The 13222-nt window shown below is 35.4% G+C and overlaps 1 long non-coding RNA gene across 2 annotated transcripts in view; it reads left to right on the top strand.

Moving 5' to 3' along the window:
* The window catches only part of LOC131276271 (uncharacterized), a 79540-nt gene that overhangs the window by 13201 nt on the left and 53117 nt on the right, over positions 1-13222 (top strand). For both annotated transcript variants that reach the window (XR_009183820.2, XR_011649488.1), the window contains exon 2: positions 1091-1358. This is a non-coding gene — a long non-coding RNA (uncharacterized lncRNA). The remainder of the gene's footprint in view (positions 1-1090; positions 1359-13222) is intronic.

Consider the following 13222-nt stretch of genomic DNA (forward strand, 5'->3'; position numbering starts at 1 on the left):
TATTCAAACATTGTGTATAAAATAACAATATAGATTGATGTATAATGTTGCTTAGTTTTGTACAATTAGCAGAGAGTACATATTCTTTCATCTATTTGATAATTTTGATGAGCAAGTGAATTTTCAGATTCCTGCTAGAGTCAAGTTGATTTGGATCTAAGCCATTGGATTAAACTAGATCCTTTTTTCCTTTCACTTTTTTGGCAAAATGAGTGTGAAGCATTTTGGGGGTGGATATCTGGAAAAAGTATGGGTTCACATATGGCTTGGACAAGGTTCAAAATACAAGTAAAACAATAAAATGAGAATTTAGTGAAACAGTCAGCATGGCTTTGATAAAAACACTTATAAAACTGAATGGAAGGAAACTACCTCAACATGATAAAGGGCATATATGAAAAATCCACTAGCATCTACTCAGTGGTGAAAGACTGAAAGATTTCCCTCTAATATTGTTGAGAAATAAAAAGTGTAATCTTACAAAATACCTAACAAGTCACTCCTACCCCTACTTCTGTAAATCAGCCTGTGAAACCATGACTTTGTAGAAAGGTATCAAGTGAATGACTCCTGCTCCTGCTCTTGTAAATCAGCCTGTGAAAGCATGGCTGGGCAGGAAGAATCGAAAGAGTCATTTCTCCCCCACTTCTGTAAATCAGCCCACAAACTTGCAGCTGCATTCTGCCTCTGTAACCTCCCTGCTTGCAAAATTTCAACTAGCATCGCGTTAGGCAATGAACAAAAGTTATGCTGATCCCATCTAACATCCTATATAAACTTATGAAAACTGAAAAACATGGTTCAGAATTTGGAGATTGACTCTCCTCTGGGCTTGTGCATAATAAAACTGTTCATCCACCTTCTGGAGTTTCAGTTGTGAGTTTCTATGGTTCAGAACTCCTGGCTTTGCTGCAACAACATCAGGAACAGGACAGGGGTGCCTGCTGTTGCCACTGTTATTCAATGTGGGGCTCCAGGGCCCAGGCCCCCACCACGTCTTTTGACCAGTCACCGTCAAAGATTTTTTCCTGTCCATAAGTCCCAATAAAACTTAGGTCCAATTCTCTGCCCACTGTGCTTTGTCTTGCAGCCTCAACAGCTCATGTGCTTCAGGAGTTGGGTTGGAACAATTGGCGAGCCATGAGCCAGGAGACTGAGGGATCACCAGCAGTAGGCGGCATAAGCTCACAAAAAGGAGAATCCACAAAAGAAATCCCGAGTTGACCTACAATATCCACGTAGGGAGGGGTGGCTGCCTTCCAGGATGAAAGGGGACCACCAAGAGAATATGGTATTGCCCACTTGCTTTACTGTTGTGGAACTCTATGTGAGTACGAGGACACCCCGAAAATGCTGATGTGAGTAGCAGTTAACCAAGATAAGGAAAACATTCTGGCAGCAACTTCGCAAAGCCCTGCTGCCTGGATGGTGTGACTGTGAGCTAGTGAGGGTTGATAGAATTAGTGCAGCTGCTGGAGAAGTAAAAATTCTTAGCAACATTAATGCTGTTTCCATGTTAATTCTCATTAGATCTGGATAGCCACATGAATTAAACTGGTGCTGCTTAAGTTTAGTAACTTTGAACCGAACAACTGTATGGAAAAAAAAAAAAAAGATATATATTACAAAAACTAAGATCACAGTAGTTGTGCAAACTGTGGTAGAGTTTAATGGGAAGTTATTTTGATAATGTTTTAAGTTTTAGTCACATTTTGTTTTGATTAGAATTTTTATCAAGGTGTTAAAATGAACTTTCAGTTTTAAATCAATAGCTTACTCCTGAACTTAGAGTCTCAGTGTGCTCTTGAGGAATAATCCAGAATATATGTGTTAAATGTCTGTCTGTTTAAACTGTTAAATTAGTGCTTAACTGCATTTATACTGCTCAAGTATTCTTAACTGGTTGCTGGTTACTAACATACATTTTTCCAAGAATGAGTTTGCATGTTACAGGAACACTGATTCCAGATATCTTAAAAGCAGTAAAAATTAGAGATGTGAAATGATGGAGAGCTTGGGGACAGCCATAGCAAAGGAGTAAGAATTATGAGTAAAATTCGTGATTTTTATGTTTTTGTTGGTATGTCTTAACTCTTTGTGTGTTTGTCTGTTTAGTCAGTATATATTTTCATACTTTTTCCAGATGGTGATAGTAAAATAACAAATGAAAATTCTTAAAAGAGCTCTATTCAAATTGCCAAAAATTATATAAGTGCTTATATCAGTAAATGAATACTCCTGGAGTCCAAATTAGAAAAACCAAATAGGATAAAATGTCAGATAAATTCTGAATAAAGAAACTATTTAAAGGAAAGAAGCTAAAAGGTTTATCATGAATGATTCCATAATCTTTCTATAACCTATCCTACCCCAAAAGTCTTCTCCTAACCTTGACTGAGTTCCAATAAAACCGAGTTGAGGAAACTAAGGGATAGGCTGGGTGAGGAAAGATAGGGGAGATGTGAGTTTAGTTTTGAATTTTGTCTGCTAGACCTGGAAATTAAATGATAAGAACAGAGGAGATTTGACAGAAAAAAAAAAACAAAAAACAAAAAAAAAACTGCTTTGTATGGTCTGTCCTGTAATTCTCCAATTAAATTTAACAGTATTTGAGATGACAGTAATAATCCAATGTCCAAATTTCAGTAAGTAAAGAAAAAGTCCTTGAAAGCTATGGAAAGATTTTTCTAAATTACAATTAAACAAATTAAACAATTATAATTATTCCAGAACCTGAGAATCAGTATGCTTTTAAGCTTACTCACAATTTTAGTATTTTACTAAAGAAAAAAAAGAGGCTTTAGCTTCCTGTGGAAGAAGGAAGAAAAAAGAACATTTCTTGCATAAACTATGATAGTTTTAATTTTACTTAGCTTTGGTGTAATCTCTCTAGGTTTATAGGGTAGTAATCAAATTAGCATTATATGTATTAAATCTTTAAGATATTAAAAACTGTCTGTGTTTAATGAAATTGAAGTCTGTCCTAGATTACATTATATGTATTAAATCTTTAGATGATGAAAATTGTAAGTTTTTTGGTTAATGATATCATTACAACCCCTTTTAAAAAGTGTTCTTTCCTAAATTGAAATGAATGGGTTTTTTTTTTCCTCATAAGAACAGAATGAGGGCTATGAGATTTAAATGATGTAGAAAGAAGTAAAATATTTGTGGATGTGAATTCATAATCAATACTGACTAATATTTGATAAGTTTCTTTCAGGGAATGTGTTTTGTAAAAGTGAAATTTGTCTTGACATGAAGTAACTATAATCTATGTGGTCATGGATAGTTCTGGAAGTTTGTAAAAGCATTTTTTTTAAGCTGAAAGCTAATAATGTAAGTGACTGATTTCAGGAAATCTTTATTAAGTAGAAATCTAGGAGTAAACAGTAATAACAAAAAGTCACTTAGAGTTAATTATAAGAAGTTTGTAAACACATTGTCTAAACTGAAGTATTTAAATGGCTTATTCCAGGAAGCCATTATTAAATAGAAACTGAACTGATGTTGATAACAAAAAGTAACTTTATAGTAAAAAGCAAAACAAAACAAAACAAAAACCTATTGGACAACCTCAATTTATTATGACCTATATTAACTAAGATTTGTTTATCAAATGGAGAACAGATACAAAACTAAAATTTGACTTTCTCTCTCTGTTAAATTAAAAATAATAATAATAATAATAATTTTCTTCCAGTACTGCTGCAGTTTCTTTGATGTCTGAAGTATCTTTCTAAAAGAAAACATAAAAAAGAAAATAAATGTGCAATTTACTTATATATTTGGGGATTGTATAAAACATTCTTAAAGACTTTTAAAATTCTGCCTATTATAAACAATAGGGGAATTTAAGGGAAAAGCAAACCAAAAATTTATGTTATGTTTTGTTTTGTGTATTGATTAACATAATCTTGGTAAAGGTGTAAAAGTAAAAAGTAAAGTATTAAAAATAGCTAAGTTCATTTGGTACGTTATAAGCTGCATTGGATGTATTAGAAAGTGTATGAAAATTAAGAGATAGACTTCAGTATTGTCAAACTCTCTTGTGCCTTGAAGCCAGGCCCCCAGTACCCTTGCATGCTGCCTCTCCATTTGCCTTACTGGCTAGGATCCTAAAATAATAATCAAATCTACCATATCTCTGGCCATGCCCCTGAAGTGGATGGAAAGTATGTTGCAGTTTCTGACTCCTGTAACAGGCAGTGATGTCTTGATATGGCAAGATTTACATTGCCTCTAGACTGGCTGTTTCATAGTGCCAAAGGGCAAGTGCCAGGCAAGTGAAATACTGGAGCCTCTCTCTAGGGCCAATGGTACTGCAGCATGCTAGTTGTGTGAAGGATATACCTAGGGGAGCAATAATTACCCGAGTATGTGAGTAGAACCTAAACAGGCATGATTGGCATTATGGTCTGCTCCCATGGACAGACATGTATGCCATTGTACACCTGAAATTTAGATCTATTAACTGCAGCTCAAAGAAGAACTTGTGCATTGATTAGTACATTGATTAATATTAACTGCTGTACTTATATACCTGATGAATATGATAATATCTCTTCCATTCTAGATCACAAGCAGAGGGATATTGAACATGCTAAAAGTCTTGGTAAACTTAGTCCACTTTCTAAGTGATGAACAAATATACCTATAAGATAAAGGAAAGGCTAAGTACTGTCTTTATTTTGCTTGCTATATGCTTATCTTGTTGTTGCCGATGTTGTTTTTGTGAGTTTATGTCTAGGGCAGTGACTCTCCTCATACCTTTCCTAGTTGTCCTAGGCATAACCACCGCTGTGGGAACTGGGTGTGGCAGTTTCCTAGGCAGCATTTGGAACTTAAAAAATCAAGCCCTTCAGCTTTGGGAGGATGTGCCTCCAGAGGCACTTGGGCTTTCTCATTCCCATCATCCAGTCTCTCATGGCTGGCCCTTTTTTGGGGGCCACTTACCACCGTTTTCTTTATTTCTTTAGTTACTAAGTTTATTTCTTCCAGAATCAATGCCTTCCAGAACGAGGTATTAGTCATGTGGGAAATTCATCTAGTTCCAGCCATGATGCAGGGCCACCTTCCCTCAACCTCAATAGAATAGCCAGAGGGTTTCACACCTGGTCAGGCAGATTCTACTGTCCCTAACCAGTAGGAAGCAGCTACAGAAGAATGCCCATCACTCTTCAGCAACCCTTTAAGAATAATGGTGCAATCCCTCTGAGGGGGACGTTGAGGCAGGTTACTATAGGAAACAGGGAGGCAGCTGGTCAGAATAAAGCCTGTCATGAAGTCCAGTTTGAAAGTTCCAGACTACTTTGTTATTTACTAATGGAAATGTTGCCTGTATACTCTTAGACAAACATGATCTGCCCTTATTGTTCCTGCAAATTGAACAGCATGAAGCACCCTGCTGGCATGGCAGAACATGATCCATTGACAAGTTTGGAACAAGAACTTCTCAGTTAAAACTGATATTCTGCTGCCATCTTTCAATGAGACTCACAGTTTATATATATACATATATTTCCCTTGTAAGGGAACAGGTGAATTAGTCCCAGCCTTTATCTAGGATATGCTGCATATCATGGTCTAAGATGGTTAATGGCTGAGTCTGTTATCCTAGATTGCATCATTCCTGCCTGCATGGACTGATAAGCAGGAATCCATGATGTGGGGTGGTTACCACCTGAGTTGTATAATTTTACTATCAAAGCTAGATATAGAGTAAAGTGTGTACCCTGCTAATTCTACTCATTGGCCATTTTTTGTGTGTAGCCAGATGGTGCTACAGTTGTCACTGTAAAAACACATAAGGGCTTTAACCAATCACACTGCTCAAGCCTTTAATGAATCCAAAATAGCAATTTCCTTAGTAAACAATGAAACTACCCAACTACAAAAGGAAGTTTTATAAAATAGATGGCTTTAGATATTCTTACTATGGCACAATGTGAGCCTGAATGAGCCCTCATGAAATTTCAGAGTTGTGTATATGTTACTCCTACCTCTATTATTCTGTTGTCTTTTATACTGTTGCTATGGAATGTGAATGCAATGCTCATCCTAAGGTCAATATAGGCCACTGTGTCGGGGTGGATTGTGAGGGTCCAGGGCCCAGGCCCCCACCAAGTCTTCAGCATGCAGCAGCCTGTATGATCTAGGCCTAAGTTAAAGGTTACCAACCTTCCCCAGAGGGGAGAGAATGTCCTTAACCAATTCTCCTGTGAGTGGTAAAACTTCATTCCTGACCTAATACCAAACCCTATGTGCGTATTCACGGGACCCTGGCAGGAACTCAATTCTCATACCCTATAGACTGTACTTGTTCTGAAACTTCTTATATTACCCCTCATTTTTCCGGTCTCTTTACAGAGCTCTAACTTCAATCATACTTTGATTGGCCACCATCAAAGATTCTCTTGTCTGTAAATGCCAATAAATTTCATATCTGTTTCTCTGCCTAGTTTATTCTTTGGTCTCATGGCCTTATCAACATGTGCCCTTTAGGAGTTGGGTTGTAACATTCAACATTTTCCTGGAAGGACTAGTCAGAGAAATTAGACAAGGAAAAAAAAAAAGGCCTCCATATTGGAAAGGAAGAAATTAAAACTTTCTCTATTTGCAGATGACATAAATTCTGAAAAATCCACAACAAAGCTGCTAGAGCTAATAAATAATTTCAGCAATGTGAAGGTTCAAGATGAAAATCCAAAAATCTGTAGTGTTTCCTTAAACTATAAATGAACAATCTGAAAAGGAAATCAAGAAAAAAAATTCCATTTACAATAGCAACTAAAAAAATCAAATATGTAGGAATAAATCTAATTAAGGATATGTGATGGTTAGGCTGTGTCAACTTGGCCTGGGAATTTTGCCCAGTTGTTTGTTCAAGCAAGCATTGGGCTAATTGTAATACAAGGACATTTATGGACTTTATTTACCAGTGAGTTTACTACATCAATGGCTCATTACATCTACAATCAACCAGGGGAATTGCCATCAGCAATGAGTGACATCGTATCCAATCAGTTGAATACTTTAAAAGAGGAAGTGATTTCAGCATTCAGAGAGAATTTCCCAGCTTGTCTTTGGATAGTCAGTGTCTCCCAGGAACTCATAAAGGACCTTCATTGGCCTTTCATTAGAGTCCCAGGTTTGCAACCTGCCTTCAGAATCTGTACTTGTGCATCCTTATGGCCACACGAAAGAATTTTATAAAATCTCATATTATTTACAGATATCTCCTGTTGATTCTGTTTCCCTAGAGAATCCTGACTAATACAGGATGTAAAGGACTTGTACACATTAATCTATCAAATATTGCTAAATGAAATCAAAGGAGACCTAAATAAATGGAAGGACATTCTCTATTCATGGATTGAAAGACTAAATATTATTAAAATGCCAAAGCAATTTACAGATTCAATTCAATCCAGTAAAATTGCTGTCAGTCTTCTTTGCAGGAATGGAAAAGCCAATCATGCAATTTATATGTAAGGGTAAGGAATCCTGAGTAGCCACCACATTTTGTAAATGAAGAGTAAAGCTGGAGGTTTCACATTTCCCAATCTTAACCTTATTTCAAGGGTGCAGTAATCAAAAACAGCATTATACAAGAACAAGAATAAATATATCGATGAATGCAATAGAATTGTATGTTCAGAAATCAACCCTCATGTTTATGTCCAACTGAGTTTTGACAAGGGTGCCAAGTCCAACCAATTGGGAAAGAATAGTCTCTAACAAATGGTGGTGAGAAAACTGTAACAATATTAGTAATACAGCAAAAATGCTTTAAAATAATATTACATTTACACAAAATGACATTCACCTAGTAGTGGATTAGAGTAGAAGAATTAGCACTAATCCCTCTTTCACAAGAAAACCTGACAGTTAACTCCTTATGCATTTCCTTTTCTATTCTAAACACTTTAAATTATTTTGACTATTATTCATAAGGTTAGATTGTAAACGTTATGATTTTCACACACTATATTTACCAAGGTGTTGCTTGGGAAGGAAAGTCATTCCCAGATATATGCTGACCAGAGTACAGAATTCACAGAATCCAGAGGAATTCTATTTCCTTGAGAAAACATGTTATTTCTATTTATGCACCCTAAGTTTGTTTTTCTTTCTGTTTTTGTTTTTGTTTGGCAACCACAGTACATTATGACACCATTGAACTTATGAGGAACTAAAATTCATTGATTTTTCCACATGATCTGTTATTATGCCAAACTCCTGTATCTTACTTATTAGTAGTTGCTATGAACTCATGTGTTCAAATCCAAATCAGGAGATTTTTTTCCATGCACAGTTCCATCATGTTTACTATTTATTATAGATCATGGTTCCAAAATCCTGAGGTCTTTATCAATTCTGATTCTATTTGCTTATTAAACTTTGCTCCACTTGATGGCAGTCATCTAGTGATAAATAATGCCTCTATATCTTAATATAAGGCATTTTAAAACATTTCCTTTAGTAAAAGGTCAAGTTTAATTCCTGAAGTAACTCCCCCCCCCCCTCCAAACTGATACTGATGTTTGGGTAAGATTGTAAGAATAGGTATTAATTTATCTAACACCTCTGCAATCTTCTACTCCATATTTATCTCTCTCTAACAACAAAATATCTTGAAATACTTTTCCAAAGAAAATAAATTTCTAGTTTATGTCAAATAAAATTTCTAGTTTATGTCAAATAAAATTTCTAGTTTACAGAAGCCCACAAAGACAGGATCAATTAGTTTTACATGACTAATTCTTAGTAAAATAGTATGTTACAACCCAATGGTAATCAGTACTCATCAAAGTGCCCATAATCATTTGGTTAAATAAGGAATAGAATAAGGAGTAGAGAATGAGGCAATCTCTATGGAAATCAGGGAATGAAATATTAATGGCTTATCTTGAAGAAGTTGCTAGCTACTCAGAAAAAACAAACAAACAAATGCTTTCCTTTCTTTCTGAGACATAACCAGTCTCATTTCCAGCCTTTCCTACATACAGATGTAACAAAATGATTGTGTTCTAAACTATGGAACATGCAATAAAATTATATCTGCTCCTCAAAGATGAAGACTTTTACAAAGCTGATGGGTCACCTCTAAGTTCTCTCTCTCTTTGTGTCTATTCTGGATGTAGAGAATGATAATGTCTTATAAAATGGTGGAGCTATAAGATGAATGGATGCTGTTTTCTGAATCAAGACTTAACTAAAAGCACCCTGTTAAAGCCTGTTATGTGAAGGAGAAATAAACGTATTCTGTATTTGTTCCTTTACATATTTTTGGATTCATTTGATATTAGTTTAGCCATCCAAATTAATACAGTTTAAATTCTTTCTGTAATTTCCATACAAAAGATATTTAGAGTTTCTTGAGTTTTAATGCTGAAGAGTTCTTTTTTATAACAAATCAATTTTATTGGTACATATTAATAAAGCATAAACCCATCCAAAGTGTACAATCAATAGTATTTAGTATAATCATATATTTGTGTATCATCCCTTCAATCATTCTTAGAACACTTCCATTATTGCAATAATAATAATAAACAACAAACAAGCAGACAAATATCATCACCTCTCAACTCTCTATACTTCCCTTGTCATACATAGCTGCTATTATTTTTCCTTTTTTCTAATATGTTTGTTATGTTTTGTAAAAATAGTCTTATATATGCAATATCACTCGTATTCGTGCTTTATATGAGGTTTTACTGTCAAACTCAGTACCATGGTACAGTTTTTAGCTTTCCTTCCAGTAATATACATGACCTTAGACTTTCCCTCTCAACCACTCTCATATCCATAAAATCGCACTGCTGGTTACAAACGCCATGATACGCTTTCACCATTTCTATTCATTTTCAAAGATTTGTAAACGATTTACCAAGTCTGCACAGATTAAACCTCAGTTCTCCATTCTATAACCTCATTCTATTTTCTGGTGAACTATATTCTAATTATTAACTCCATGAGCTTACACAGTATATTTAGTTCATAACAGTGCAATCACACAGTATTTGTCCTTTTATGTTTGGCTTGCTTTACTCAACATAATGTCCTCAGGTTCATCCATGTTGTCATATACTTTACGATTTCATTTCGTCTTACAGCTCTATAATATTCCATTGTGTAAATAGAACACAGTTTGTTTATCTATTCTTCTGTTGATCGACACCTGGGTTATTCCTATTTTTGGCAATTGTGAATAATACTGCTACGGACATCAGTGTGCAGATGTCCTTTTGTGTCTTTGCTCTCCGTTCTTCTGGATATATACCTTGTAATGGAATCCCTGGGTGACATGGTAAGTCTCTAGTCAACTTCCTTAGGAACTGCCAAACAGTTCTTCATGGTGGCTGTATCACCTTACATGCCCATCAACAGAAATAAGCATTCCTATCTATCCCATTCTCTCCAACATTTACAGTTTTCTGACTTTTAAAAAGCAGTCTAATAGGTGTGAAATGATATCACATTATAGTTTGATTTGCATTTCCTTGATCACTAGTGATGGTGAACATTTTTCATGTGTTGCTTTGCCATTTGTATTTCTTCTTTGGAAAATTGTCTTTTCAAGTCTTTTACCCAAACTTTAATCAGGTTGTTAGTTTTTTTATTGTTGAGTTGTATGATCTCTTTGTATATCATTGAACTAAACCCTTATCAGATATTAGATTGCCAAATATTTTCTACCATTGAATCAGCTGCATTTTCACCCTTTTGACAAAGTCCTCTGAGATGCCAGAGTGTTTACTTTTGAGTAGGTCCCATTTATCTATTTTTTCCTTTGTTGCTCATGCTGTGGTGTAAGGTTTAAGAAATAACTTCCTACCATGAGATGTTGAAGATGTTTTCCTACAGTTTCTATAGGAGTTTTATGGTTGTCACTGTTATATTTAGACCCTTGATCCATTTCTAGTTAATTTTTGTAGAAGGTGTCAGATAGGGGTTTTCTTTCTTTCTTTTGGATATGGCTGTATTAGTAAGGGTTCTCTAGGGAAACAGAATCAACAGGAGATATCTGTGAATAGCATGCGATTTTATAAGGATCTCTCATGTGACTGTGGGGAAGCACACGTCCAGGTTCTGCAGGCAGGATACAAACCAGGGCTCTGAATAAAGTCCAGTGAAGGTCCTTGATGAGTTTCTGGGAGATGCTGGCTGTCCAAAGACGAGCTGGGAAATTCTCTCTGAATGCTGAAATCACTTCCCCTTTTAAGGCATTCAACTGATTGGATAAAGCATCACTCATTGCTCATAGCAAACTACTCCATTGATGTGGATGTAATCAGCCATCTATGCAGTAAAATCACTGGTGACTACAGTCCATAAATATCCTTGTATTACAATTAGTCCAGTGCTTACTTGACCACACAACTGGGCATAATTACCTGGTCAAGTTGACACATTAACCTAACCATCCCAAAGGCTATCCAATTCTCCCAGCACAATTTGTTAAATAGACTGTTCTTGCCCAACTGGGAGGGTTTGACAGCATTGTCAAAAATCACCTGACTGTATATGTGAGGGTTTATTTCTGAGTTCTCTATTTGGTTCCACTGTTCAATGTAACTGTCTTTATGCCATTACCATGCTGTTTTTACCACAGTAGCTAAGTAACATGCTTTAAAGTCTGGAATTTAGAGTCCTCTAATTTCTTTCTTCTTTTATCAGATCTTTATCCTACCAAATAAAATTGATAATTGGTTTTCCCACTTTTGCAAAAAAGGCTATTGGGATTTTTATTGGGATTGCAGTGAATATGTACATCAGTTTGGGTAGAAATGACATCTTAATATTTAGTCTTCCAATCTATGAAAACCAAATGTCCTTCCATTAATTTAAGTCTTCTTTGTTTTCTTTTAGCAATATTTTGTAGTTTTCTGAATACAAGTCCTTTATGTCTGTGATTAAGTTTATTCTAAATTATTTGATTATTTTAGTTGTTATTATAATGGGAACTTTTTTTTTCTGAATTCCCTCAGATTGCACATTGGTAGTGTATAGAGATATTGATTTTTGCATATTAATCTTGTATCCTACCACTTTGATGAACTTGTCTATTAGTTCTAATAGTTTTGTGGTGGTTATTTCAGGAGAATTTCGGGAGATTCTTGATATAGGATCATATCAGCATATACTGGAAGTTTTATGTCTTCCTGTCCTATTTGGGTGACTTTTATTTCTATAACCTAATTGCTCTAATTAGAACATGCAGCACAATATTGAATAGCAATTTTGACAGTGGGCATCCTTGTTTTGTTCCTGATCTCAGCAGACAAGGTTTCAGTCTTTCACCATCAATTAAAATGCTAGCTGTAGGTTTTTTTCATATATTCACTTTACCATTTTGAGAAAGCTTTCTTCTATTCCTATCTTTTGAAAGGTTTTTTTTTTTTATCAAGAAAGGGGACTATAGTTTTTCAAATATCTTTTCTGCATCAATTGAGAGGATTATGTGATATTTTTCTTCAATTTATCAATGTGGTTTATTACACTAGTTAATTTTCTTTTGTTAACTACCCTTGCATACCTGGGATAAAACCCACTTGATCATGGTGTATAATTCTTTTTGTGCTTGCTGTGGTGTCTGCTCATTGCAGCCTTTGATCATTGTGGCATCTGTTCCTCCTCTTTATGAGGTACCAGAAACCAAACCCAGTACCACCCATGTGGGAGGCAGGCACCCAACTGCTTGAGCCATATCCACTCCCTCACCCTCATTTTCAAAATACAGTTTTTCCAGATACAGAATTATGGACTGGTAGATTTCCACTTTCAGTAACCTTAAATACATCATACCACTTTTTTCTCACCTTTATGGTTTCTGATAAAAGGTCGGCACTTAATTTAATTGAGTTTCCCTTGTATGTGATGCTTTGCTATTCTCTGACTACTTTGAGAATCCTCTCTTTATCTCTGATATTTGACATTCTGAATAGAAAGTGTCTTGGAGTAGATCTGTTCAGATTTATTCTGTTTGTGGTGAGTTGTCCTTCTTGGATATTGATATTTATGTATTTCTTAAGGCCTGGTAAGTTTTCATTCATTATTTCTTCAAATACACTTTCTGCCCCTTTTGCATTCTCTTCTCCTTCTGGGACACCAATAATGCAAATGTTTGTGCATGTCTCATTGTCATTCAGTTCCCTGAAACTCAGTTCCATTTTTTCCTTTCTCTTCTCTCTCTGTTCTCCTGTCTTTTCTAGTT

The sequence above is a fragment of the Dasypus novemcinctus genome, chromosome 1 (genome assembly GCF_030445035.2).
Source record: "Dasypus novemcinctus isolate mDasNov1 chromosome 1, mDasNov1.1.hap2, whole genome shotgun sequence".
NCBI lineage: Eukaryota > Metazoa > Chordata > Mammalia > Cingulata > Dasypodidae > Dasypus > Dasypus novemcinctus.